At 44.2% G+C, this 25,359-nt stretch overlaps 1 long non-coding RNA gene across 1 annotated transcript; it reads left to right on the top strand.

Moving 5' to 3' along the window:
• The first annotated feature begins 1 nt into the window (after window position 1).
• Window positions 2–23,702, top strand: LOC121037050 (uncharacterized). Its single transcript, XR_005793590.1, has 2 exons — window positions 2–110; window positions 22,918–23,702. It is a non-coding gene; the product is annotated as an uncharacterized LOC121037050 (long non-coding RNA).
• Window positions 23,703–25,359: the final 1,657 nt, after the last annotated feature.

Genomic DNA, 25,359 nt, shown 5'->3' with positions numbered 1-25,359 from the left:
GGAAGGGTTTCCTGGGCCCTGCCCTGGTGATAGCTTCCTGCTGAAGAGCAATGGAGAATTTTTATCTCCGTCCAACTCATTTGTTCAATGTGGAGATCGTAACGGAAACAGTAAGTTAACTTCACTTTCCTATGTATAATCTCACCAGATCCTCAGAGTAACCTTGTGAGGAAGGTAGGGAAGCATTATTATTCCCATGTTAGCATCTACCTATTTATGGTTCATTTATTCGTTCGGGCCCCTCTTGTCCTTGTCGTCTATTCCTTTTTAACCTTCCAACTTGCTTGGTTCTCTTCCTCTCTTGGGCAATCATTATAATACATTGGATTTCTATAGGTTGTGCGGGTGTTATACGATGCACGCAGTTGTTTTGATTTTACGTGAATGGCATTGTTAAGTTTCTCATTCTGCTGATCACTTTTTTATTCAAAACTATGTTTTCAGTTCCCTCCACGTTGCTCTATGTGCTAATTTGTTCACGATGGACACTTTAGCTATGTTGGTGCATTTTGTAAGTGAGGAAACCAAGTCTCAGTTGACTCAACATCATAGAGTAAAGAGGCAGAACCAGGTCCTGAACTCAGGTTTTCAGACTCCAAATGTTATATATCTCAGTTTTGTCAGTGGATTAAGTTTGCCTGGAGAATAGTCTATTATGTAACTCTAAACTTGGATCTTTTGGGATGGAATGGGATGATCTTTAGATGAGAATTGCTGTCATAAAAAGGCATTTTCATAATTTTATGTGCAAAATAAAAATTAGTATCTCTCATCAATATACTTTATAAATCTCTTTAAATCTACTTTAAAATTTCTTGACCATCTACCAAGTGGCCAGGGCAAGCATCTATAAGCCTTAGCCGATTGAATTTCCATAATACCACTGCCTGGTAGGTGTTGGCATCCCCAGTGAGGTAAACAACTTGCTCAAGGTCACAGAGCTAATAAATGGTTATAGGTAGGAAATTATCAAGCTAAGTTGAACTCAGATCTGTCTGCTTGGCACAGAGGAAGCACTTCAAATAAATGTCATTTGGTAGTAATTTGATGTTTTGTTTTTAGAGAAGAACGAGTTCGATCTGAAATCAGATCTATATGTTTTATAAAACTATTAAATCAACAAAATATGATGTTAACCACTGTCTTATTTAATCTGCTTTGAATCACTGGTATTGAAAAGATCACCAGCAAAAATTTTTTTTAAAATTTTTTTTTCAACGTTTTTTATTTATTTTTGGGACAGAGAGAAACAGAGCATGAACGGGGGAGGGGCAGAGAGAGAGGGAGACACAGAATCGGAAACAGGCTCCAGGCTCCGAGCCATCAGCCCAGAGCCTGACGCGGGGCTCGAACTCACAGACCGCGAGATCGTGACCTGGCTGAAGTCGGACGCTTAACCGACTGCGCCACCCAGGCGCCCCATCCAGCAAAAATTTTAAATGCGATGATGGCTGTCTGGTTATCAGGCTATTGTCTATCAGCCCCAAATCCACCTTTCTCTCCTGGGCTTTATGAGGTTGGGGGTGGGACTGTGTAAATGCCATTTCTCAAGGTCAGCGGGCTCCCTGCTAGGCTCTACCAGTAGGAGGCACTAGGGGGACTAAGTCCAAGGCTGGACCCTAACTGATACACTGTCCAATTAAATGAGGCACAGGAGGGGCGCCTGGGTGGCTCAGTCGGTTAAGCGTCTGACTTCAGCTCAGGTCACGATCTCGCGGTCCGCGAGTTCGAGCCCCGCGTCGGGCTCTGGGCTGATGGCTCAGAGTCCGGAACCTGCTTCCGATTCTGTGTCTCCCTCTCTCTCTGCCCCTCCCCCGTTCATGCTGTGTCTCTCTCTGTCTCAAAAATAAATAAACGTTAAGAAAATTTTTAAAAAAGAAATGAGGCACAGGAAATGAGGACCCACCTACACTGCTGGAAGTATATTCCTTCTAAAAGGAACTCTAACAACAACAAAAATCTTTAAGACGTCCAAATCCCCTAAACCAGCATTTCCATTTTTTTAAGAAAGAGAGACACATAAATATGAATGCACTAAGAGGTTCATCACAACATTTTACAGAGAAGACTTAAAAAACAAAAAACAAACCATGAATGTCCAATAACAGCAGGAGATGATAAAGTATGACAGGACCCTACGCAGCCACTAAGACCATGTCATAAGGAAATATTGTAAAACATGGGCAAACATTCACAATCTAATAATTGTGAAATCAGTGTATAAAATAATAGTTACTGTATGACATCAGTTTTGAAAGAGAAGACTAGAGAAGTATATGGCAAGCTTAATATAATAGTAGATATCGCTGTTTGTAGGGTTTATGCATGATTTCTATTTGTGCTTTTCTGTGTTTTACCAATTCTCTATAATAAACGTGAGTCATGTTTGCCACCACAAACACAGACAACTTCGAAAAATTACCTTGAGTTGACACCAGGTGGCCTTATGCACGCTATGATTCAAAGGTAGGAGGTTGCTCAGAGTAAGCTAAATGGCAATGGATTGTGTTTTCTGCTAATTACACACAGGGCTGAGGGACAAACGCTTTTACATTTTGTGTAAAATCCCATCTCTCTACCAGGCAAGACCCCACTGAGGAATGGACGGGGCTGTGTTATCCTGCTTGGTTTAGATAACTTACTGAAGCTGAATCTGGGGAGGGGATCTGTGGCTTCTACGTCCTTTTTCCTGCCTCTGAGGGTCCCTTCCAGGGGTATCATGTAACCTGTGCTAGGATGACAGTTATGAGAGCTGAGGCCATTGTCATGGCAGGAGGAAGGGAGGCGTGAAGCCCCTTGGCCTCACCTTAAAACGGGGCTGAGCCTACCAAAGTCTCATCATTTCAGGAATTAAATTAAATCATGCTCACGAAAGTGCCTGGGAAATCACGAACCACTGTACAAAGGTCAATTGCTATTGTTATTCTCACTGGCATTGCTGCTAATGGCAGGAATTGATTAATTTCTTCTTACTGAGCCATCATCTTCTGGAGCTATTTGCACCAGGTGTTGAGCACGCCCTTGGTCCAGTGTATGGGGTCAGTCAGCTCCAAATCTCAGTGGCTTAACACAACACAAGTTTATTTTCTCTAACGACATTTTTTGGGTAGAGGATTCTCCTTCACTCAAGACTCAGACTGATGGAAGCTTCACATTTTTGTACCTGGACTACTTGGACTATGAGGTTGTCTTGGTCACCGTGGCAGAGAAGAGGGCACTGGGGATCTTGCATTAGCAATTAAATGCTTTGTCTCAAAAATGATATACATGACTGCTGTTTATAGCCCTGGTCAGAACTAGTCACATGGCCCCACCTAAATGCATCAGGGCTTGGAAATGCAGGAGAGCACAGGGGAATTGGGGGCAGCTTTCCTGTTCCTGCTACGCCCAGGATCAAGGTATTGATTAGTTTTGGAGACTCCCTATCAAGGGGATGTTACTGCATCTGCACTAAAGCCACAGCAGAGTTTATGGAGGACGATAGCCCTGCACTTGCTAGAGGAGAAGCTCAAGAGAAGGACCACACTGTACAGTGGTCAGGCCATTCTAGGGCCTTCCTTGAATTCCAAGCTGTGGTCCTGGGGACAGGAAGATCTGATCTCTCTAAAACACCTCCATACCAACTGTTCCTCCTTTCAAGTGGCATATAGGGAGGGACGTCCTTTATAAAGTGTCAAAGCTATCCAAAATTCGGATCAGGTGCCTCCCTGCCTGCCCAGTCTTCTGGGCCACTTTGCCCATAAGAGCATGTGTCACTCTGTATTGCAACGCTCTAATCCCCTGTGTGTACCTGGACTTATTATAGTCCAGTGGGGCAGGAGTCATATAGGTTGTATTCACGTCTGAGTCCTCAGCATCTAACACAACACCTTGTTCAGTAGGCACCAGTTAGTGTAGAATAAGCTAGAAACCAAATGTAAGTTGATGTTATTATTATTATTAAGCTTCTATGCTGTTTGGGTAACTATGATATGAATCTTCTGCCATGACCGCCCTTCTCCACCCTAGAAGTTCCCAACTAAATGCCTCTCCAAAATGAGCAAGTATAATATAGTTGTTAGGGAGCCAGACCGCCTGAATTCAACACCCAGACATTTATGAGCTGTGTGACTTCGGGCAAGTTACCAGACCTCTCTATGCCTCAATTCCCTCATCTGTGCAAAGAGGATTATAATGATTTCTATCTTAACGGTGGTTATGAGGACTGAATAAGCACTTCAAAGAGCGCTGGCATGCAACAAGTCCTCAGAAGTGTCCACTGTGAGTAGAACAGCTCAGCCGTCTTGTTCCACTTCCCTCCTCTGTCCCTCCCTGTCCTGTCTCTGCGTCCCCATACACTTGAGAGGTATCTTCTCAGAGTACTTCCCTCTGGCCTTTTGGTTTCCCTAGACTCTTTCAATAGTGGTGTCAGGCCCACTCAAGAACAGACTCAGGATCTCAGAGACCAAAGGGGTGCCCTGCTATGATTCCCAACATGGGTTCCAAGGAACACAAGTCTCACGCAGTGTTCTGGGCAAAACGAAAAGTTCTGTAGTGAATTAGGTAGGGGCACCTGGGTAGCTCAGTCAGTTGAGCGTCCAACTTCGGCTCGGGTCACGATCTCGCAGTTGGTGAGTTTGAGCCCCACATCCAGCTCACTGCTGTCAGACTGTCAGCACAGAGCCCTCTTTGGATCCTCTGTTCCCCTCTCTCTGTCCCTCTCCTGTTTGCGCTGTCCCCAAAATAAATAAATGGTCAGAAAAAGTTCTGTAGTGAATTAAGTTTAGGAAAGCCAGACGAACTATACAATTTGTGTTAGAACATTAGCGTTTTCAAGAAGACTTGCAGTAAAGAAACCTCTTAAATTGTGTTTAGCCCGATGTATTCCCAGGTTGCCTGTATTTTTGTTTGTTCATTCTCCAGAACACCTGTGGAATCTTGTCAAACACAGCAAGTGTTGACGGCTCCATATGTACTAAGCCTTGGGCCCTGGAGTTAGGCCTAGTAACCACCTGCCACTCACCAGGTATGTGACCTTGGACAAGTCACTTAACCCATGCGATTAATTGTGAAATGCCAACTTCGTCATTACGGTGCCAACTTCATCACATTGTAAGTGAGGAACAAGAGAACATAAACACACCCACCTGGCCCACGGGCATACTTGGCCCTGTTCTACGCTCACCTTCACCTTGCCACTCCCAGGTGCTGGCGGATACGCCCTGGGCTCCGGGCTTGGGTAGGTAGTGCCAGCCTACCTGAAGGAGCACCTCTTGTCATTGACTGCCACTGTCACACTTTTATGCAATGGCTGCCCTTCTAGTTTAATGTTGATTTGTTCTTCCATTTTGGGTAGTGCTTGGTATCCTTCTGATCATTCTTAGACACCTTTATGAGTGGAGGGAGAGGGAGAGGGTTGCATACGTTCCCTGGTTTGGTGGAGAAGTGAGTCTCTTCCCATCAACAACATTATTTTTGTCCCTGGGAGTCCCGTTGCTCTGTTTTCGTGCTTTAGAAGAATTCAGTTTGAGAGAGAACACTTCTGCTTCCGGTAGTTTTATTTTCTTTTATATACCAAATATCTTGTATCATGTACTCATTTCAAGCTGTAGATCTGGGAAACCTGCCATCCCCAAACGTGCGGGCAGGGTTTTGTTTTGGTTTGGTTTTTTACCGAGCACCAGCTTCCTCTGCTGCCTGAACAGCTGTGTTTGGTTTGGGGGCAGCAAATGTTTTCTGGAGCTCAGAAGTGCCTCCTTGGGAAAACCTATAGAGTTTCTTGCATGACAGAAGTCTTGGAAACGTTGCTTCTTACCACTGAGAAGCAATCTGTAGCTATGGATCCTTCATGCTAATAAATACAAGGAAACTCTACATTTTAGTTATGACTTGGGGTTTCACCTTTCCCCACAAGGTGAGAAAGGATGGCAAGAACAAGGAAATGGATGGAAACCGCAGCTTATTTGTGACTCTGCGACCAGTCTTTATTCAAAACTGTTTATTAAACTCCAGCTGTGCACAAAATGGTGGCTGAAAGCATGCATAGCAGGCATGGAGGGGAGAAAGCACAGGTACTTGCCTCAATGGAGAGTTTGAAAAGAGAGCTGGGATTTTATCTGCAAAGAATTGGGGCCTTAGGAAAATTAATCAGGCAGTCGCGAATGGGATGAGCGGAAGGGAAGAAATTAGGAGAAAATGGTGATAATCTAGACGTGAGGTGATCGAAGACTGAACTGGGGTAGCCAAAGGAAGCCTGAGTGAAAGGAGAGTGACAGGAGCTGATGACTGTGCTGGTGGCCGCTGGGTGGGGCCCCTGGGGTCATTTATGGCCCCTGGACACCTGGTGGGGAAGTCCTCCAGTACTGCCAGTGCCCGGATGATTTCCAGATCTTTCTCTCCAGCCCATTCCTCTCTCTGGGGTGCCAGGCCCATTCAGGCTCCTCTTACGGGTCTTAATCAAAATGCCTAAAACAGAAACTACTCGCCCACACTCCCCAAACCACTCCTTCATTTCTCTCCCCAGACCCCTTTAGTTCTCTCCTTGTCACTTGATGGGGTTTCTGAGATAACTAGTAACCTCTCCGTCCCCTCTAGATGATACACCACAAAGCAGCCCAGGGGTCAGACAGGCGGCGGGGAGCATGTGAATGTTAGACACTGGCTGGCAAAGTTCCAGAACGTTTAGCCTTTGGTTTTTGTCAGCGGGCACTAGCCGGCTCCACCTTGCCGTGTGATCTGAGTCACTAGATGAGCTTCATTTCTAGTAAAGGGGAAAATTTAGCTTGATTCTTTAGCTCCTACCTTCAGGACACCTAGAATTTATTTATTTTTTTTTTAATTTTTTTTTTTTTAACGTTTATTTATTTTTGAGACAGAGAGAGACAGAGCATGAACGGGGGAGGGGCAGAGAGAGAGGGAGACACAGAATCGGAAGCAGGCTCCAGGCTCTGAGCCATCAGCCCAGAGCCCTCGCGGGCTGCGAGATCGTGACCTGAGCCGAAGTCGGCCGCTTAGCCGACTGAGCCACCCAGGCGCCCCAGGACACCTAGAATTTAAAATTGAGAAGTTCATGATATGATCACAGTACGCCGATGGAATAGCAGTCACGGTCATCTGTAAGGGTGTCAGACTTTATGAAGTCCTCAACACCTCTTTGGATCTCCTGCAGGCAGAATTCCAAGGAGAGGGGGGAGGGGAGCGGCAGGAATGATGCTCACAGAGGAGGGAGCCCGCTGCTCCAGGGCCAGGAGGGGGGGAGGGAGGGAGGGAGGGACCGGGTCTCTGAGAGTGCCGAGCACCTGAGCTGGCACTGGGTTGGCACTGGAGAGCTTCTGAGCGGAACAGTGGCAGGGTCAAGTCAGCCTGGCGGGAGGCGTAGAGTGGTCAGGGAGGGGGCGCCTCGCACATGTGCAGATCCAAAGCCATGACCCCAGCTGGGAGACCATTGTGATCGGTCGGGGGGGGGGGGGGGGCCGGGGGGGGAAGCTGACAAAAGTTTAAACTGGAGCCATTCATTCATTCGCCAATATTTATCATGTGGCTAGGATGTTCCGGGCACTCTTGTACTCAATAAGAAAACAGAGTGTGGGGCGCCTGGGTGGCTCAGTCGGTTGAGTGTCTGACTTTGACTAGGGTCATGATCTCGCGGCTGGTGATTTCGAGGCCCACGTCGTCGGGCTCGGGCTCGCTGCTGTCAGCGCAGAACCTGTTTCCAATCCTTTGTCCTCCTCTCTCTCTGCCCCTTGCCCGCTTCCACGCTCTCTCTCAAAAACAAATAAACATTTAAGAAAACAGAGGGAATAAAACACACTATCCCTGCTCTCATGAAATGTATGCTCTGTTAAAGGGAAACAGACAATAAATATAATTAATAATGAACTAGAGTAGGCCAGATGATGGTAAGTGCTATGGAAAGAAAGTGAACGGATGGGGTGGGGTGGGGGTGGCCATTTTAACAGAGATGATCAGAAGTCCTCACCGAGGAGGCGACATTTGGGCAAAGGCCTGAGAAAAGCTACTGGCCATGGGGATAGAGACTGGGGATAAATGGGACAAAGCAAGGAGGTAAATCATGAAGAAACAACATTGAAAAGAATCTCGCAATTATTTAGACATTGAATTGGAGAATAGGATCACAACCAAAACTGTAAAAATATAGAATTAAACCAAATTTGAAGTGTGTTTGTCCTTTATGGTTTGAAGAGAGTCAGTTGAATTGTTCAGTTATTCTTCTTTTTATGTTTATTTTATTTTTTTTTTTTTGGGGGGGGAGAGAGAGAACAAGCTAGTGTGGGAGGGGCAGAGAGAGGGAGGCAGAGGATCCAAGGCGGGCTCTGTGCTGATAGCAGAGCCCAATGTGGGCACGACCTCACAAGCCATGAGATCATGGCCTGAGCTGTAGTCAGATATTCAACCAACCGAGCCACCCAAGTGCCTTTACCAGACTTTATGGGGGCAATTCTACACTATCGTAGTATTGGTAACTCTGGGGTTTGAGATGGTCTGATGTTAGAGGGAAAGGAACAGCAGAGGCTGAGGACAGCAATATGCTTCATATTCCCTGATGCTCCTTGTCCCTTAGGAATGAACTGTTGCCCCCTCCTGCTACCAACGTTACCACAGTCGCAGATGTCCCCTGTCATGGCTGCAGACTGTGCTGCCTACAGCCCCCCCTTATTTCAGAGGCACGCGTTTCCTCTGCTGCAGCGAGTGCTGTGAGCTGATGGCTCACTGCCAAAGGGAGCCACCTGGCCTGCGGGCAGGACCCTCCCTGGAGACAGCCACATGGGAGGGGGGTTACAAAGGCCAGACCATCTTGCCTCAAGGGGCGACAACTCTGAAGCCCCCCGTCCCAGCTCCAGAGCATCCTGTGGGATCGGCTGAGGCCTGTGTCGTGTCTGCACTGGGGAACAACTATCCTCTCGAGGTGTGCATTTCCTTCCCCTCCAACAGATGTGGATCCCACGGGCATCCCGGATCGGCTTCCTGCACACATTTCAGGATCAGCTTCCCGGGAACTCGTCCTAAGAACACACCTTGGACACTTAAGGATTCTGATTGTCTTCTAACTGCCTAACTACCTACCTAGGTCATAACCTTCTTGATGATAAAGGAGACCATCCTCGACCCCTTTGTATACCCTCGGGGGTGTAGAACTCATCCTTGCACACAGGCGACTGTCCTCAATTATAGGCTTAAGAAGCTTTCTGCTTCCATCCAGAGAGGCCAGTGAGAATCCTGAGGATGACACAGAAGAGAACAGCTCAGGCCCACAAGTGTTTGTGCCAAACCATTTCTCTAAAGCTGGTTTTGCTGGGGCTGCAGCCAAAACCCTTTTATTCCCTGCCAGGAAGTGAAAGTCTTTTATCAGCACCTGGGAGGAAAAAGGGGTTCAACCGCTCAGGCTCAATAGAAACAATCCTACATCAGTGAATATGGTATGAAACCCAGCTCTGAGTTGGATGCAACAATGAGAAATTTCTGTTGAATGTGTGTTTCTCAAAGAGAATAATTTAAGGGGAGGGGAGGGGAGCAGGCACTCACTTAAAAGACATAGTAATCTTTTTTCATAAGGGTTTGTGAGCAATTGTTTACTTTCTAAAAATAAGACAAATTTCATATTCAATGTTTAAAATTAGAGACACAATAGTTTAGTTTCTCCTCGTGTGCCACATGATGTGATTATATTTCACCAAGATGTTCTAACTTGTACAAACCTTATGCTATTGTGGTGGTTCCTTTCAAAGTTTTCTAAGGTAGTGGATTACTTAGTCTCAAAGGAAGTAAACCTGTCTGAGCTCTATTAGAAAAGGCAGAAGAGGATCCAGCATAAAGAATTACAGCTGGAGTCTGCTTCAGACAGCTTAGGAGGAAGACATGGGGAGAGAAGAGGGAGAATTCCAGAAAAATCCAAGAAGAGCCCAACAGCTCTGAGACGAAAATTCCCTAAATTTTAGATGTTAGAGTCTCCAGGGGCACAGTGGGTGTTTTAGTCAGTTTGGGCTGCTTATAATAAAAATACCACAGACGGGGCAGCTCAAAAAACAGAAATTAATTTCTCACAGTTCGGAGACTAGAGAGTCCAAGATCAAGGTGCTGGCCAATATGGTTCCTGGTGAAAACCCGCTTCTTGGTTTGCAGAGATGGCTGCCTTGTCACCGTGTCTTCATGTGGCAGAGAGATGGAGTCTCTAACGTCTCTTCTCAGAGGGGCACTGATCCCGTTCGTGAGGGTTCCATCTTCCTGTCCTAATGGCCTCCCAAATGCGTCACCTCCAAATACCACCACACTGGGGGTTAGGACTTCAGCGTGTGAATTTTGGGGAGTCACAACAATGGGTAAAAAGCAAAAGCAAAACCAAAAAACATTGCTGACTTGTTACCTGCAGACACTGCTATGTGAATATTTGTTCTCTACTGAGAACGTCGGTTCGCATCCCTGGCTACACAGTACAACTGCCTGAGTTTTTGAAATGTCAGGGACCAGTCTCCATCCCAGGCAAACAGAGGTTGATGCAACTCCTGGCTTGGGATTTCACTGTGGGCGGTCATTGTGGATAGCTGCCATCGCTAACTCTCGTTTGTCTTCCTTCAGATAAAGCTCAAAAGATACGGAGACGTAGATTCCTTTCTTACTCCTTTTGATATTTGCATTTGTTAAATGAAATCACTACTTTTAATTTGTTTAATGTTTTTCTCAACATTCTGGACAACTCGGACTCGTTCCACTCAGCGCTTAGCAGGTGGCATCACTCAGGGCTTCGGGAGAAGGCACTGTCACCTTTTGAGTCATAGCTCCGCTTTGTCACCACCATGTGAGACAGTGCTCCCCAATGCCGCAAGGGCACGGGACCACATGCTTCTCTCATATACCCAGGAGCCACCTTGGAAGTAGTACATTTCCTGGAGTTACGTGAGCCAAAAGTGGGTTATGTAATGGGACGATTTCGATTGGGCTGAGATGGCTACCCGGGACTAAACTTTAGTTCTTTTCCCACCTTCCAACAAGAAGAAAGAAAATCAGCTCTTCTACAGACAAGATAACAAAGCTCACATTTTCTCTGTACACATGAGGTAAGTGATGTTGCATCCTGATACATGAACTTATATGCCTGTGTGTGTATACACGTCCACACTGCAGGGCAAGGTAAGGCAAGGCCGTGTACACAAGAAACTAGAAGTACAGGCCAGCTGTGGGCAGCCCCTAGCGCGGTGTGGGATTCTGGCTTCGGAAAAGGAATACCAGCTTCTTGGGGGCGAATCCTGACACACACGTATGTGAAATGCTGCAAAATAAAACCCCTCAGTGGTGCGGTTAACAAGCCAATTTGCCTGGGAACCACTGTAGTTCCATGAGCTGGCCAGACGGGGGAGCTTCATTTCCAATGATGGATGCCCCATACTTGGAAGTTCTAGTTGTCACCATTTGGTGTCAGTATTTTCTATCTTAAAAAAAAATCTTGGGGGCACCTGGGTGGCTCAGTCGGTTAAGTGTCTGACTTATCCTGACGGCTCAGGTCATGATCTCACAGTCGGTGAGTTCAAGCCCCGCATCAGGTTCTGTGCCGACAGCTCGGAGCCTGGAGCCTGTTTCAGATTCTGTGTCTCCCTCTCTCTCTACCTCTCCCCTACTTGCACTCTGCCTCTCTCTCTCAAAAATGAAATAAAAACATTAAAAAAAATTTTTTTAATCTTGGTAAAAATTAAAGTTCCTGTTGAAGAAAGTCTGGAGCATTTGGTTGTGAATAAATTACTTTATGGAAAAAATGTTTAATATTCCTCCGGTGGGTATTCAACTTTGCCAGCACAGGAGGGCAATGGTGGTGCAGGGGAGGGGGGGAGTGGGAACTTGAATGCTCATCCCCACCACCACCCTCTGAGATGCAGCCTCCATTTGGGATGGAGACTGGTCCCTGATATTTTAAAAACTCAGGTAGTTGTACTGTGTAGCTAGGAATGTGAACCAGAGTTCTCAGTGGAGAACAAATTCTTATGTATCTATTTTTTTTAATGTTTATTTATTTTGAGAGAGAGAGAGAGAGACAGAACATGAGCAGGTGAGGGGCAGAGAGAGAAGGAGACACAAAATCCCAAGCAGGCTCCAGGCTCTGAGTTGTTAGCACAGAACCCCACACAGGGCTCGAACTCATGAGCTATGAGACCATGACCTGAGCCGAAGTCAGATGCTAGCCTACTGAGCCATCCAGGCACCCCAAGAACAAATATTTATGTAGAAATGTTTGCATGTACCAAGCAAACAGTGTTTTTGGCTTTGCTTTTCTTTTTTGCCCATTGGTATGGGCTGAATATTTGTATTTTCCTGAAATTCACCCTTTCATTTCCTGCTTGGTAATTTTTTTCCTCTGTGCTCAGAAAGGGCAGCCATCTTCTTTATCTGCAAAGGCCAGCATAGGATTACACCATTCATTCATCGGATCAATAGATTTTGAGGGATCAGCATTGTGTAACACGGGTCCCTCCTTTTCCAGAGCTTAGAGATTCTAGATGGCAGCACAAATGGGGTAGAGGAGGCTGCCGGAGGCTGAAGTTCTGTAGGGAAAGAGGCAGGTTCTGGCTTTGAGCCTGGCTTTGCCACTTAGCAGCTGTGTGGCCTTGGACAAGAAACTTAACTTCTCTGAGCCACAGTCTCCTCATACATAAAACAGGCATGTTATAAAATTTCTTCCAGTTTACCATGAAAGTTAGGTGTTACTTGCACTCACGGGTACTAACTGAACGTCTACTTAGTGTGGGCTAAGGGCTGCTTAGCCCTTGGGTCGTGCAACAGCATAGGGCTTGGAGCCGAGTCTAGGTTCACTATCCACGCCTGGTGACAAGTAATTGGCTGAAATCCTCCATATGTGCATTTAAATTTGTATAAACGTTGCCCAACAGCAAATTGCTCCCCTTTGAGGATATGTTAATTCACACTTGGATTATACAACAGAAAGGTGGGAAAGAACTCGTGTCCTCACCCTCTTAACACCCAGTAAGTTATCAGACTTTGGGATCTTTGCGAATCTGACATGTGGCAAAGGTATCTCAGTGGTTTTCATTTGCATTTCCCTTAACATGAGTGAGTTTGTGCGTCTTTCCATCTCCTGAAGGGCTCTATTTCTGCAAACCATCCATTTATATCTTTTGCCTATTTTCCCACTGGGCGTGTTGTGTTTTTCTTAGTGGTTTCTGGGATTTGGTTCCCTATGACAAAATTAGCCCTTTTTCTGCATATAGGTTGCAAGTTCTTGCCCCAATTTGTCCTCTGACCTTTGATTTGGTGAATGGTGGTGATGGTGGTGTTTTTTAAACATACGATTTTTTTTTTTTAATGTAGCCAATAGATTGATTGTCTCTTTCATGACTTCCATGCTTTGTGCCAGACTTGGAAAGCACCTTCCCATTCTGAGACTCTGAGATGAAAACAAAATCTGTGTCCTCCTTTAGTTTTCTTTAATGATTTTATTTTCATGGTTACATCTTTAATCTGCTTGGAATTTATTTTTGTGTACCAAGTGAGGTACTGGATCCAAGTTTCTTTCCCCACACAAGTAACTTCCTAGTTGTCCTAGATTCTTTTATTAAATAATCCATATTTTCTCCACTGATTTCAAACCTACTTAAGTTTTGAAAGAAGGTCAGAGACTTCTAAATTTGGCAGCAGGAGGATGTCCAAGCTGCAAAACTTTGGACTAGGTTTGTAGCTCTTTCTGAGTTGTGCCTTTCGTCATTTGGAAAAAGAAATGCAGGTGCATTGTTCTGAAAATGTAGTTCAACAACCAACTGTGTGGGAGAGTGGAAAAAACATGGGCTCCCAGGTCAGAAAACCCGACTTTACTTCTTCTGGTGAGTAATTGTGGGCCAGTCACTTAACTGCTCTGTGCCTCAGTTTTGCCCTCTGTAAAATGGACCTAATAATAGCATCTATGTCATACCGTATTGTGAAGTTCAAGTGCATTAATATATGTGAAAGAGCTTTATAAACTACAAAGGTCTCTGGGCACATTTTTGAAGTTTTACAAGTTGGTACAGCATTGCCAGTTAACTTAGGCAATACAATTCCAGATTTTTAAATTTATTAACTTTCTGGAAATCCTTCCAACTTCTTTGGAGATGGTTAGCTTCTTTCTCCTTGCTGATGAGTGTTCTGGGTTTGCTGATTTTTTGCTTATTTGTCTGTTTTCTGACAGCATCGGAGTGGAGGAAGGAAGAGAAGACTGGGAAGTTAGATCACCCATTGGGTTTTGAGGGAGGAGGTGAATCAGCAAGTGGGGGGAGGGGACGGATTTGGTGGAAGGAGGGAAAACCAGAGGGAGAGGGAACAAGCTAATTTACGAGCTAATCTTGTAAATATAATTATTTCCTAGGAAATGTTAAAATTTGCTGTTTTTTTAATTTGCAGCAAAGTTTTGTGGGTGGTACAGAATGAAGGCTGAACGTTAGGCAGTGGAATGCTGGGTCAGAGTCCCTTGTCTTCTTAACGTCCCCAGCTTCCTCATCTCTGAAGCGGCGACACTCATAAAAATGCAGCCCCTATGCTCACATGAGACCAGATTGGGGGCTGGAATAGGCAACTGAGGAAAAAGCATAAATCTCATGACGGTGACTTGAGTGCCCCCACGGAATGCAATCTGCTTCCTCTGCACGCAATCCTGCTGGAGACAGGTGCACCTGGAGGCCCAGCAACCAACCTTCCCTGTTCCCTGTCCCCACTTTGAAGCCAGCAGAAGTCTGGGCAGAGGAAGATGCCACTGCTCTCGTGCCAAGTTTGCAAGAAAGGACATGGGACAATGACTTCATTGTCACAAGGGGAAGAGAGATTGCCCAGGAGGACAAGGGGTGGGGACACTGGTGGGGACTTGGCGGGGGTTTCGGGGGGATTGTCCGTGAGACCAGCGGCAGAAGGACCAGGAGAGAATGAAACTACCATTTGGGCTGCAGGTGCGGGGCACTTTGTGAAGAGCAACGTGACTGTGATTTGATTTGTTCGAACGCAAGAAACCTGTTCTACAGAGTTCTCTCAGCCGTAAACCTGGCTTGACCCGCTCTGATGATCAGTTCCTGGTGGCTAAGGCAATCACAATCCCCACCTCTTCCACATACCTGTTACAGACGCTTTCGGCCCCAGGGGAAAGGCAACTTCAAAATTCCTTCCATGTTTAGCACATTTTAAGTGTATTTTGTTAAGTTCTAAACCTTTGAAAACAGTCCCCCAACACACTTCCTTCATCAGTTGGCCCAGGTGCCGTAAGGAATTACAATATTTTCTCTGTGTCAGTCGTTGTAAATGAGTGAATTCTCAGGAAGTGTATTGGAAACCACCACAGGAGGTTTGCACTTTCTTGTGAGGTCACATTATTAAATTTTCACCTTGAATTTCTGGTTAATTCTATACCAGCCTATAGAATGTGTCTATGCGTGTGTGTGCTCTCGTTAATAAAAACCCTCCAGCAGGGCAGGCTCTGTGGGCACACACATGGCTGGTGCAGTCACCAAGGGCCCCACCCTCAGAGGAGTCCTGTCCTTGGTTCAATGTTCCCCCACCAGTGTCTTGACATTCTTTTTTTTTTTTCTTTTTTCTTTTTTAATGTTTATTTATTTTTGAGAGAGAGAGAGAGAGCAGGGGAGGGGCAGAGAGAAGGAGACACAGAATCCCAAGCAGGCTCCAGGCTCTGAGCTGTCACCACAGAGCCCAATGTGGGACTCGAACTCAGGAACTATGAGATCATGACTTGAGCCAAAGTTGGATGCTTAACCGACTGAGCCACCCAGGCATCCCCCAGTGTCTTGAAATTCTTAATAATTTTTTAACAAGGAGCCTCATGTTTTCAGTTTGCACTGGATCCCACAAAATGTATAGCCAGTCCTGCTCACTATGGGATATTGGACCTTGTTCAAAAGGGCAAGGAAGTTTTGTTTTTTTTTTAATGTTTAGTTTGGTAGTTATCAGTATTTTATTGTTTTGTTTTTTTTTAATGCCTGCCACTCAGGTACGTAGAAGATTACATGTCGATGTTTGTAGGGAAAAATACTTCCTCATGCCAATGTATAGACAAAGGTATGAATCTCAAATAAACAGCAGTAAATAAATAGTTATGAAAGGGAAAAAGAGCTATAGTTGAATTAATTTCTTTGGTTCAGGAGCATTAATTCTCACTGCGTCATCCCCTCTATTTAGAGGAAGTGAGAGAGAAATAAAGAGACTGAACAGAGAAGGTCAAAGGTGTAGCAAAGAGAGCGGAAGCAAGGGTGGGAGAATGAAGTGAATCAAGTATTGAGCCCAAGAGTCTTCTTTCGATGCAAAAAAAGCAATTTGCATGGTCACCCCCTCTGATGTGTGCATTATCTGATGATATTGGCTTCTCAGGAACACAGACTTGTGCACTCTCTTCACTGTGTGGTTTAGAAATTTTGGCATGTCTGTATTTGCTTTGCAGCCGATGAGCAACCTCATCTTGGTGATCTCTGAACCCAAAGAAAAACAGCTGTTCAGTGGCTCTGACACTTATCTATGTGCTTGGAGGGGCCCTACCGTTTTGCCTGAACCTGTGATAATAAAGTTAAAAAATAAGTTAGCTTCTTTTCTTATACTCTGCAAATACATACATTTCTCCCTCGATTCTCAGCATTGCTATATTATTATTATTATTATTATTTTTTTTTTTTGCTCTAGCCGTTTCTTCCGCCAAGTTTTCTCTTAAACGGGTATGGGTTCACCCATGAAATGATTCTGTTGCTTTAAGAGAGAAAAAAATGTCACACTTGGTTGGTCTGAAAATGTAACACCTGGCACCCATATTTAGAAATGTTGAGACACACACACACACACACACACACACACACACACACACCAGCCTTTAGCACTGAAGTGTGCAAAACATCACAGGAAGCTCATTGAGTTCAATCATTTATTTGTAAGTTGGTTGTTTGGAACTTGAAAGCTTTGGAACTTTTCCCATAGAGGCAAAGCTATAAATGGGGCTTTGGTCCCCAGGCTCAAAAGACTGTTGCAGAAATGTCTACCGTGGTGATGAAAACAGAAAACGATTTTGTGGCAATGCAAAAATTGAGCCCGAGAGAAAAGCTAAAGAAACTTGTTTCCTTTGAGTGCTTACACTTGAAGAGGAATGGATTTCCTCTAAGGAGGTGGCAGGGGCAGCTGGAGGTTTCCGAGGTGGCTGTGGGGCATTCTGGTGGCCCAGACTCTTTGTATACTCACTTTAAAGCCTGGGTGTTCTTCATCCTCCATGCAAAGGTGTACCACAGAGTGATTTCGTGTGACTCACATGTTTGAGTTCTATTTTGGGCTCAGAATGGAAAGGAAAGCAAGAGAGGAGGGGAAATTTTCTTCAGGTATCTGGAATTTTGGAAAAGGAGAGCAAATGAAACTGGGTGACCTTGCGGTGCCATAGCTCACGCTGTTCCCTTGGGAGAGAAAGTCCCTCACCACACAAGCTTCTTGTTTGTATGGAAAGCTCCAGCTCACAGGTCCTCTTCTCTAGGGAGCTGACCCTGGTTTCCTAACTCTCCACTAGTACAGCTTCTCTCTGTCTCTCTCTGTCTCTCTCTCTGTCTCTGAAAGCACACTTCACCTTGTTTGTAATTGTATGTTTCCCCCACTTGATTAGGAACACTTCAAAGAAAAAATAATTTGAATTCATTTAAGAAAATCTCAGGAACCTACACAAGAATGTGTTTCATTTGTATATGTTGGAGCAAGCTGTGAACAGTAAAAAATCGGACTAGGGAAAGATAATGGGGACATCGTGTCCCCAAAGGGGAAGATTGAAGACTGTGGGGAAGAGGTCTCAGGTCAGAACCTACCCATCTCTCCCCACTTACCAGGAGTTTCACTAGTCCAGAACCTCTTGTCCTCTTGTCCAAGATGAATGGAAGAAGGAGACCTTGAGGAGGGTTAGGGGACCTAGATACTAAGAGTAAGCTGCTGCTTTACAAGCTATGGTGGCTATATTGTGAGGTTTCTCTGGTAGCCATTCTCCCTTCTTCCAATGACAGCCCCTGACTTTCACATGGGGGTCAGGGGTCAGTCTTTGAACTAACTCCAAGATAGAGGACAGAGTATCACTTTCCCCTTGGCCTTGGTGTTGGCTTCAAGGATGTGACCAAAATATACAATCAGGATGGATCTCACACTTCTGAGGATGCTGTCACCACCCTGTTGTTCTTGAACCTGAGGTTGGGGCAGCTAGAGTGATGTTGTGTTGGTGAATGTTTAATAATTACCTTCCAAACAAAAAAGCTCAACCAGTCCTGATGTATAGTGTTTGCCAACTCCTGTGGTGTAAATACTTCCACCATGACTGATTTCAAGCTCGAACACAGTGTGGCTGAAGATGGAGCTAGGAATGGATATATAGTGGCAAAAAATAAAATAAAATAAAATAAAATAAAATAAAATAAAAGATAAATACCATAGATGTGAGTAAACTCAAGAGTGTAGATATTAGCAAAATGTAGTAACATAACCAGGAAGAGATGAGATGAGTTTTGAATACCTATTACGTTGGTTTTATATATAACTTATTTAATTATAGGCTTATATATTTGTTTTTCAAATAATGGCTATATTAACAATAGGTTCACAACATTTCTGAAAGCTTAGTTGTCTTCCAAAAGCTGGTATGAGCTAGATCCAGCAACCCACTGAGCCAGAGCTACCTGGTCACCTTGGAAGAAAGAATTAGGCAAGAGGGTTGGAGAGTGTGACAATCAGTCCTAACCATAGTGTTTGGGCCTTGAAATCTGTAGCTTGCTTAGCCCAAGACAGTTGGGTAAATCAACAATCTCCTTTCTTACTTAATCCAGCCTGAGTTGGGTTTTCTGTTACTTGTAATTGAAATAGTCCTACATGCGACACAAATTTTTTTTTCGTATTTGCATACTTCACATTTATAATTCAAGTAAAACTGACTTACAGTATATAGTGGGTTGAATGGTAGCCCTCCAAAAGATATGTATGTCTATGCCCTACCCCTTGGAACCTGTCAACCTTTTCCCAAAAAGGTCTTTGCAATTGAAATTAAATTTAAGATCTTGACATGAGATCATCTTGGGTTAACTGGATGGGCCCCCAACCCAATGACAAGTGTTCTTATCAGGGACACCCAGAGGAGAGACCTGGCGAGAAGTAAGAAGGCCACATGAAGAGAGAGGCAGAGATTTGAGTTATGCAGCCACAAGCCAAGGTTCCAAAGAACCTCGTGGAGCCACGAAGAGCTGGAAGAAGCAAAGAAGGATACACCCCTAGAGACTTCGGAGGAAGCACATCCCTGCTCACACCTTGATTTTGAACTGTGGGCTCCAGAACGCGAGAGAATAAATTTCTGTTGTTTTAAGCCACCAAATGGGTGATAATTTGTTACAGAAACTCTAGGAAACTAATACAAGGTAGCAATATTTTACCTGCTTAACAAACGTCTTTTCCTTCTTTATCCTAGTTCTAAGTGGAACAAAGATCCATTGTAGAATTTAGGGACATTTTTGAAGTGGATGCAATGATCGCCAGAGATAATCATAAGCCAGTCTGTTCTGTTTGTATGCGTGTAATTATAAAACCTGAATCATGCTGTATGGACAGTTTCAGGTCACACTTTTATTTATTCATTTATTTTTTTGCCAATGCATTATGAAGATTTTCTTGTATCATTGTAACTTACTTGAAAATAGTGCTTTTAGTGGCTACAGAACATCCTATTTTATGGACATATCATAATTTATAATGTTACTACATTATTGTTAGATGAGTATACAATTCCTAATCCTGCACTATTATAAATAACTCTCCACTTGGGAAAATTTTCTAAAATTTTATTTTATTCTTTTGGGCATGTCAACATTTTAAGAATCCTGGTGCACATGACCAAGTTGTCTTCTGGGAGGTTTCTTTCAATTTGGAGCCCTGTCAGCCACAAGTGTACCCATTTAACAATGCCTTTGACAACCTTGAAGCCAATCACTTTTTAAAAGCTGAACCAATCTGATAGGTTAAAAGAAAATGGTACTTATACTTGCTTTAATTTGTTTCTTTGCTTTAGTGAGATCGCCAGCTTCCTCATCAGCCTTCCTTTTGTGAGTTAACTTTTTGTGCTCTCTGCTCACTTTTCTATTGGGGGATCAGCCATTTACTTATTGATTTGAAAGATCTCTTTAGTGCTGTTATAGAACATTTATGAAGATTTCTTTATAGAACGTCGCTTTCTATAAATATTTGTTACATTTTACACGAGGGTCCTCTGACTTACAAAAGAGCAAAATGTTGAAATCACATGAGACAAGAAGTCACTCTCTGGGAGGATGATAGTGATCTAACTGCACTTTTTCATTATGACTTCAGGCTGGCACACGCATGCTTGGATGTTTCCAGTTTCTAAAAAGGGAATTGGAATTCTTCCATTCAGGTAAACTGCAGTTGGAGTTTTAAGCCATTTTGCTCTGAGGACAAAATTTTTAGGTTAAATAAATAGAATAAATAAATAGAAAAGCACTATACATTTTTTCATAAGCAATCTGATTCCTTGCTCTGATTCAACATGTCTTGACCACAGGCATTGTTGACTTTGCAAAACAGAACACACCGTGCATTGGCTGGGAGTAAGGAGATCTTAGTTCTTTCTGCTATTGCTTTTTTTCTGGTTTGGGGTCTTTCTCTAAAATGGACTTTTGCAAGTCATTTCACCCTCTGGTCCTTGATTTCCACATCTTAGCGTTGCTAGGTAAAATATAGGACATGATGCAATATTTGGGACATGCTTTTACTAAGAAAGTTTCTGTTGGTTATCTAAAATTTATCTGGGCATTCTATATTTTTACTTGCTAAATCTGGTAACTCGCTGTGTAAGGCCTATTCCAGACCGGACAAATTATGGTTGAAATGTAATCCAATTTCAAGGCACCTTGCAGTCTGGGTAATCTGGACCCTACCCTGCAGTGGGATACCCTCATCCAGAGGAACTGTTCCAGGGATAGCAGTAACAGAAATGTTGGTGAGCCATGGGGAGGCCAGGGATCTATTTGGAGATAGATAAGACTTGAAACAGGGGTCGGAGAAACAATATGGAAGCGTCTATAGAAGTGGTAACCACTGATCTTTTTACTCTCTCCACCAATTTGCCTTTTCCAGAATGTTATATAGTTGCAATCATACAGTGTGCAGCCTTTTCAGGTTGGCTTCTTTCGCTTAGTAATCTAAGGTCCCTCCTTAGCCTTTTCAGAGCTTGATAGTATTTAAAAATTAACAATGCATGTTTTATTACTAAAAGTAGTAAGTGGAACTTGAGATTTCTTTGCAGTTATTTCCATTCTTAGAACATATTTTATTGAGCGTGTACAGAGGACTGCGTTCAAAAGTCAAGATAATCCTGTTCTCTGTGATGGTACCTTTCATTCATTTGTTTCTGTGTATTTCCATATGTAAGGTTTGCCTTTTTTAAATTTTTGCCTTAATTTTGTTTTTAAGATATGTCAAGCCTACTTTAAACGTCAAAACTCCAGGGGCGCCTGGATGGTTCAGTCGGTTAAGCATCCAACTTCAGCTCAGGTCATGATCTCACAGTTCGTGAGTTTGAACCCCACTTTGGGCTCTGAGCTGACAGCTCAGAGCCTGGAGCCTGCTTTAGATTCTGTGTCTCCCTCTCCCTCTGCCCCTCCCCTGCTCACACTCTGTCTCTCTCTGTCTCTCAAAAATAAATAAACATTAAAAAAAAAAAAAAGGTCAAAACTCCATAAAAAGATCCAGAGAATCTATATCCAACCTTATCACTTCTGCTCTGTTTTCATCTCCCTTTCGCCTCCTGTTGGTAACTATTTTCATTAGCTGCTGGTTTTATTCTTCCCATGTTTATGTTTATTTTTTCAGTAACTGTGTGTGTATAAACTTCCTCTACCTTCTTGTTTAAAAAAAAAAAATAGCTGTCTACTCTATTACCAAATCCTGGAATTCACACCTTTTTGTGTGGCTACACTGAACTCCTCTATAAAGATGGGCCAAAATTTCTTTAACCAGACAGACCCCATTGATAGCCATTTAGGTTTCCCAATCTTCTGCTGCAAAAAAACAAAAAACAAACAAGCAAAAACTTATAATAAATAACTGTGTGGAGACGTTGCATGTGCATGTGTGTGCATGTATGTGTATCTGCAGGGTAAGGTCCTAAAAGTGAGGTGGTTGAGCCAGAAGGTAAATTCATGCAATTTTGTTAGGGACGGCCAGTGGTGCTCCATGAGGACTGTACTGTGTTGTAAGCAAAGGGTGTCTGTGTCCTCAGAGCTCCCTAGCATCAGACTTTTGGATTTTGGCCAAACTGATATGTGAGATATTTACTATCGTGGTGATAGTCTTCCTTTTAATAGGAGTGTGGTTGAGCATCTTTTCATCCATTCAAAGACCTCTTACCTTTCATGGTCATGGGTTTTGGCCACTTTTTGTGTTGGATTTTATTTTTTTCATCTCAATTTTAGGAGCTTTTTACCTATTAGAGATACATATCTCTATTTGCTCTGTACATAGTACTAATATTATCTTTAGACATCTCTGTATTTGTTATCTATGATACATTATCCAACACTTTACTCCCAATTTGTCCTTTGTCTTTTGATGCTGCTTATGAGGGTTTTTATGCTGTGAAAAGTTTCTTTATGTTTCTCAGGTCAAATTTATCAACTTTTTCTTTTATTACCTCTGGATTTTAAGTCATAGAGAAGGTTGTCAAATTCAACTATATTTTCTTCCTTCTTACACTTAGCTCTCTGATCCATTAGGAGTTGTTTTGGGTAAATGGTTTGAGGTTTGAATCTAGTTTTATCTTTTGGCATCATATTGAATTTATATATTAAATTGGAGATAATGGAAACCTGCATGATATTGAGTCATACCCACAAACATGGAATGTCTCCCCATTTGCTCAAGTCTGCTTTTGTTTTGCAGCCCTTTAAATCCAGGTGGACTGCCTGGGTAGGAAGACTAGGAACTAGTAAAGCTTCACTCAACAGAAGATAACAGAAAATTATAATCAATCAGAGCATCTGCTACCAAGGACTTCTGGCCTCCAGGACCTAGACCCCTAGAGGCGGTGAGCCTTACCTTGGCTCTCGGCATCTCTGACACTCCCATTCCTTGGAGAGAGCACTCCACACCCTCTACCTTGCCTATTATCTGGCTTCATCATGGCCCTGACTGATGGGAACAACCTGGCCTCCTAGTTGCCTCCGACTCCATATATCTGCCTCCCACCCTGCTCCTGCTCGTGGTTGAGCTGTGTGACTGATGTGGAGAAAAGAGTTTGAAAACCCCCAAAGGGATGCTCACCTGCCCAGAAGTTGTGAGGAATAAGATGGTTCCTAGGCGGAGACTCAGTTGCAGAGGGGCATGAATGACATTCGTACTTGGTTCTAGAAGAAGGGGAAAGCCTGTGTAGTCCTTAAGAAGAGTCATCAGCTGGGAACGTGGGCTGGGAATGAGAATGAGGGTGGATCTGGCTACGAAGAAGCAGCAGGAGGATGAGTGGTTATCCAGCAAGGGCCCAGGCTGGCATGAGAGCAGGGTGACAGTACACATGCTACAAAGAATCTTGTCGTCAGATTGGCTCTGAGGGCTGAAGGCAAGGGAAGAGGCGATGGCACATTGACCAAGAGTTGTCCATCCTGACAATAGGCTACTCTAATGTTCCTTCCAACTGGGGACTTGGACTGATACGAGAGTGAAGTCTATTATCATCCAAGCTATTCTCCTAGTAATACAGATGTTGCATTCCTGGCCAATTTGACATACAGAATTTTGAGTTTACCGAATAGGTAAAATAGGGAGCAGACTGTTCTCACCGAAAGCGAGCCTGGGCTGAAAAGAGCCTTTGCCCATTTGCTCAAGTCACAGATGTGTTCTCTTCTTCCTTTCTGACCCTGCTCCCCGCAAAGGAGGGGAACAGACTGTCAGCATCTGCCACACTTCCTTTTCTCTCTCTGCCTTTTCTGGCCTCTTTTGCTGTTTTCTTCCACTTGCTTTCTGCGTGCCAGGCTTCCTCCCTTAGCTTCCCCCCAAACCTTCTTCCATCTGGGCCCTTAACTAACATTCGCAAGTTAACTAGGCATAGGTCTGACCAACAGCTACTTTGGCCTGCAGTGTCAGAAAGCTACCAGGGCCACTGTTCCTACAAGACACCCACCCCACTCCAGCCCAACAAAGAGGGCCAGCACAAGAGAGGAAAAAAGACGGAATGGTTTGGGTGTTTGGGGCCTGGCTTAGGGGGCAGGAAGACTAGATGGCCCTAGGTAAGTAATGTCACCTTTCTGAGGCTCAGACTTCACATCATAAACGGGAATGATAAACAGTAGCCCCCTCCTACCTGCTGTGAGGCTGACCATCATGCGAGTAGGTTACGGCTAGAACCGCAGAACCACAGTGCCAACATCACACCTTGCCTACTCTGGCGGTGTGTCTGAACCAGCGCTGGCAGGGGAAAAGCCATCAGCAGGTGGGTGGCAGAGCAGAGTAGCTGAACTTTCAGTTCCAGTGAAGACTTGGACTACTTCCAAGGCTCTGTAAACTGCCACAACCACCCAGTGCGTCATTGGGAAGCAATCTGGCAAAGACCATCAGAAGCTTCTCTTCTGGACACCATGAGGGTGTTGCGATTGGTGTAATCTAACTTCTGTGCACGTGGGCCAGTATTCAGAGACCACGTCAGAAGGAGCCTGAGCTCTCCTTGAATCCGCTTTCTGTCCTCGGAAGATGAGCTGAGGCCAGGGAGACTAAGTGATTCACCCAAGGTCAAGGTCTGACCTTATGTCAGAGCAGGCCCTCTGCTGAATCACAGATCTCTCTTGTGATGGCAAAGGCCTGTGATTCTCAGCTTAAAGTATGGAAACAGGCTTGGGTTTGAGGCCCAGCTCTTCCATGAGTGAGTGGTAGAACTTTGAGCCACTTACTTAACCTCTCTACAAATCAGTTTCTTCACATATGAAATGAATGTCATAATATGGAAATATGGAAAGCTTTCAATAGTATGTAGTTGTTTTTTGTCAGTGGATGCAAGGAAAGACCCAAGAGAAACCAGGGTTGCTTGGGTCTCATCCCCAAGCTCCAATATAATCTGTCTTTTTGTTCTCAAGCTCCGACATCTCACACAGCTAACTGAAACTTAGACAGTCTATCCTGGCTTTGCCCCATAATCTAGACCATATCTTCTTTTTATTTAAAAAAAATTTTTAAAGATTATTTATTTTTGAGAGAGAGAGAGAGAGAGACAGCATGAGCAGGGGAGGGGCAGAGAGAGGGAGACACAAAATCCAAAGCACACTCTAGGCTCTGAGCTGTCAGCACAGAGCCTGATGCGGGGCTCGACCTCACGAACTGTGAGATCATGACCTGAGC

This window comes from Herpailurus yagouaroundi, unplaced genomic scaffold (assembly GCF_014898765.1).
Source record: "Herpailurus yagouaroundi ecotype Mexico unplaced genomic scaffold, PumYag 163, whole genome shotgun sequence".
Classification (NCBI taxonomy): Eukaryota; Metazoa; Chordata; class Mammalia; order Carnivora; family Felidae; genus Herpailurus; species Herpailurus yagouaroundi.
Note: the sequence above shows the minus strand (reverse complement) of the source record. Positions and strands in the feature narration are given on the sequence as shown.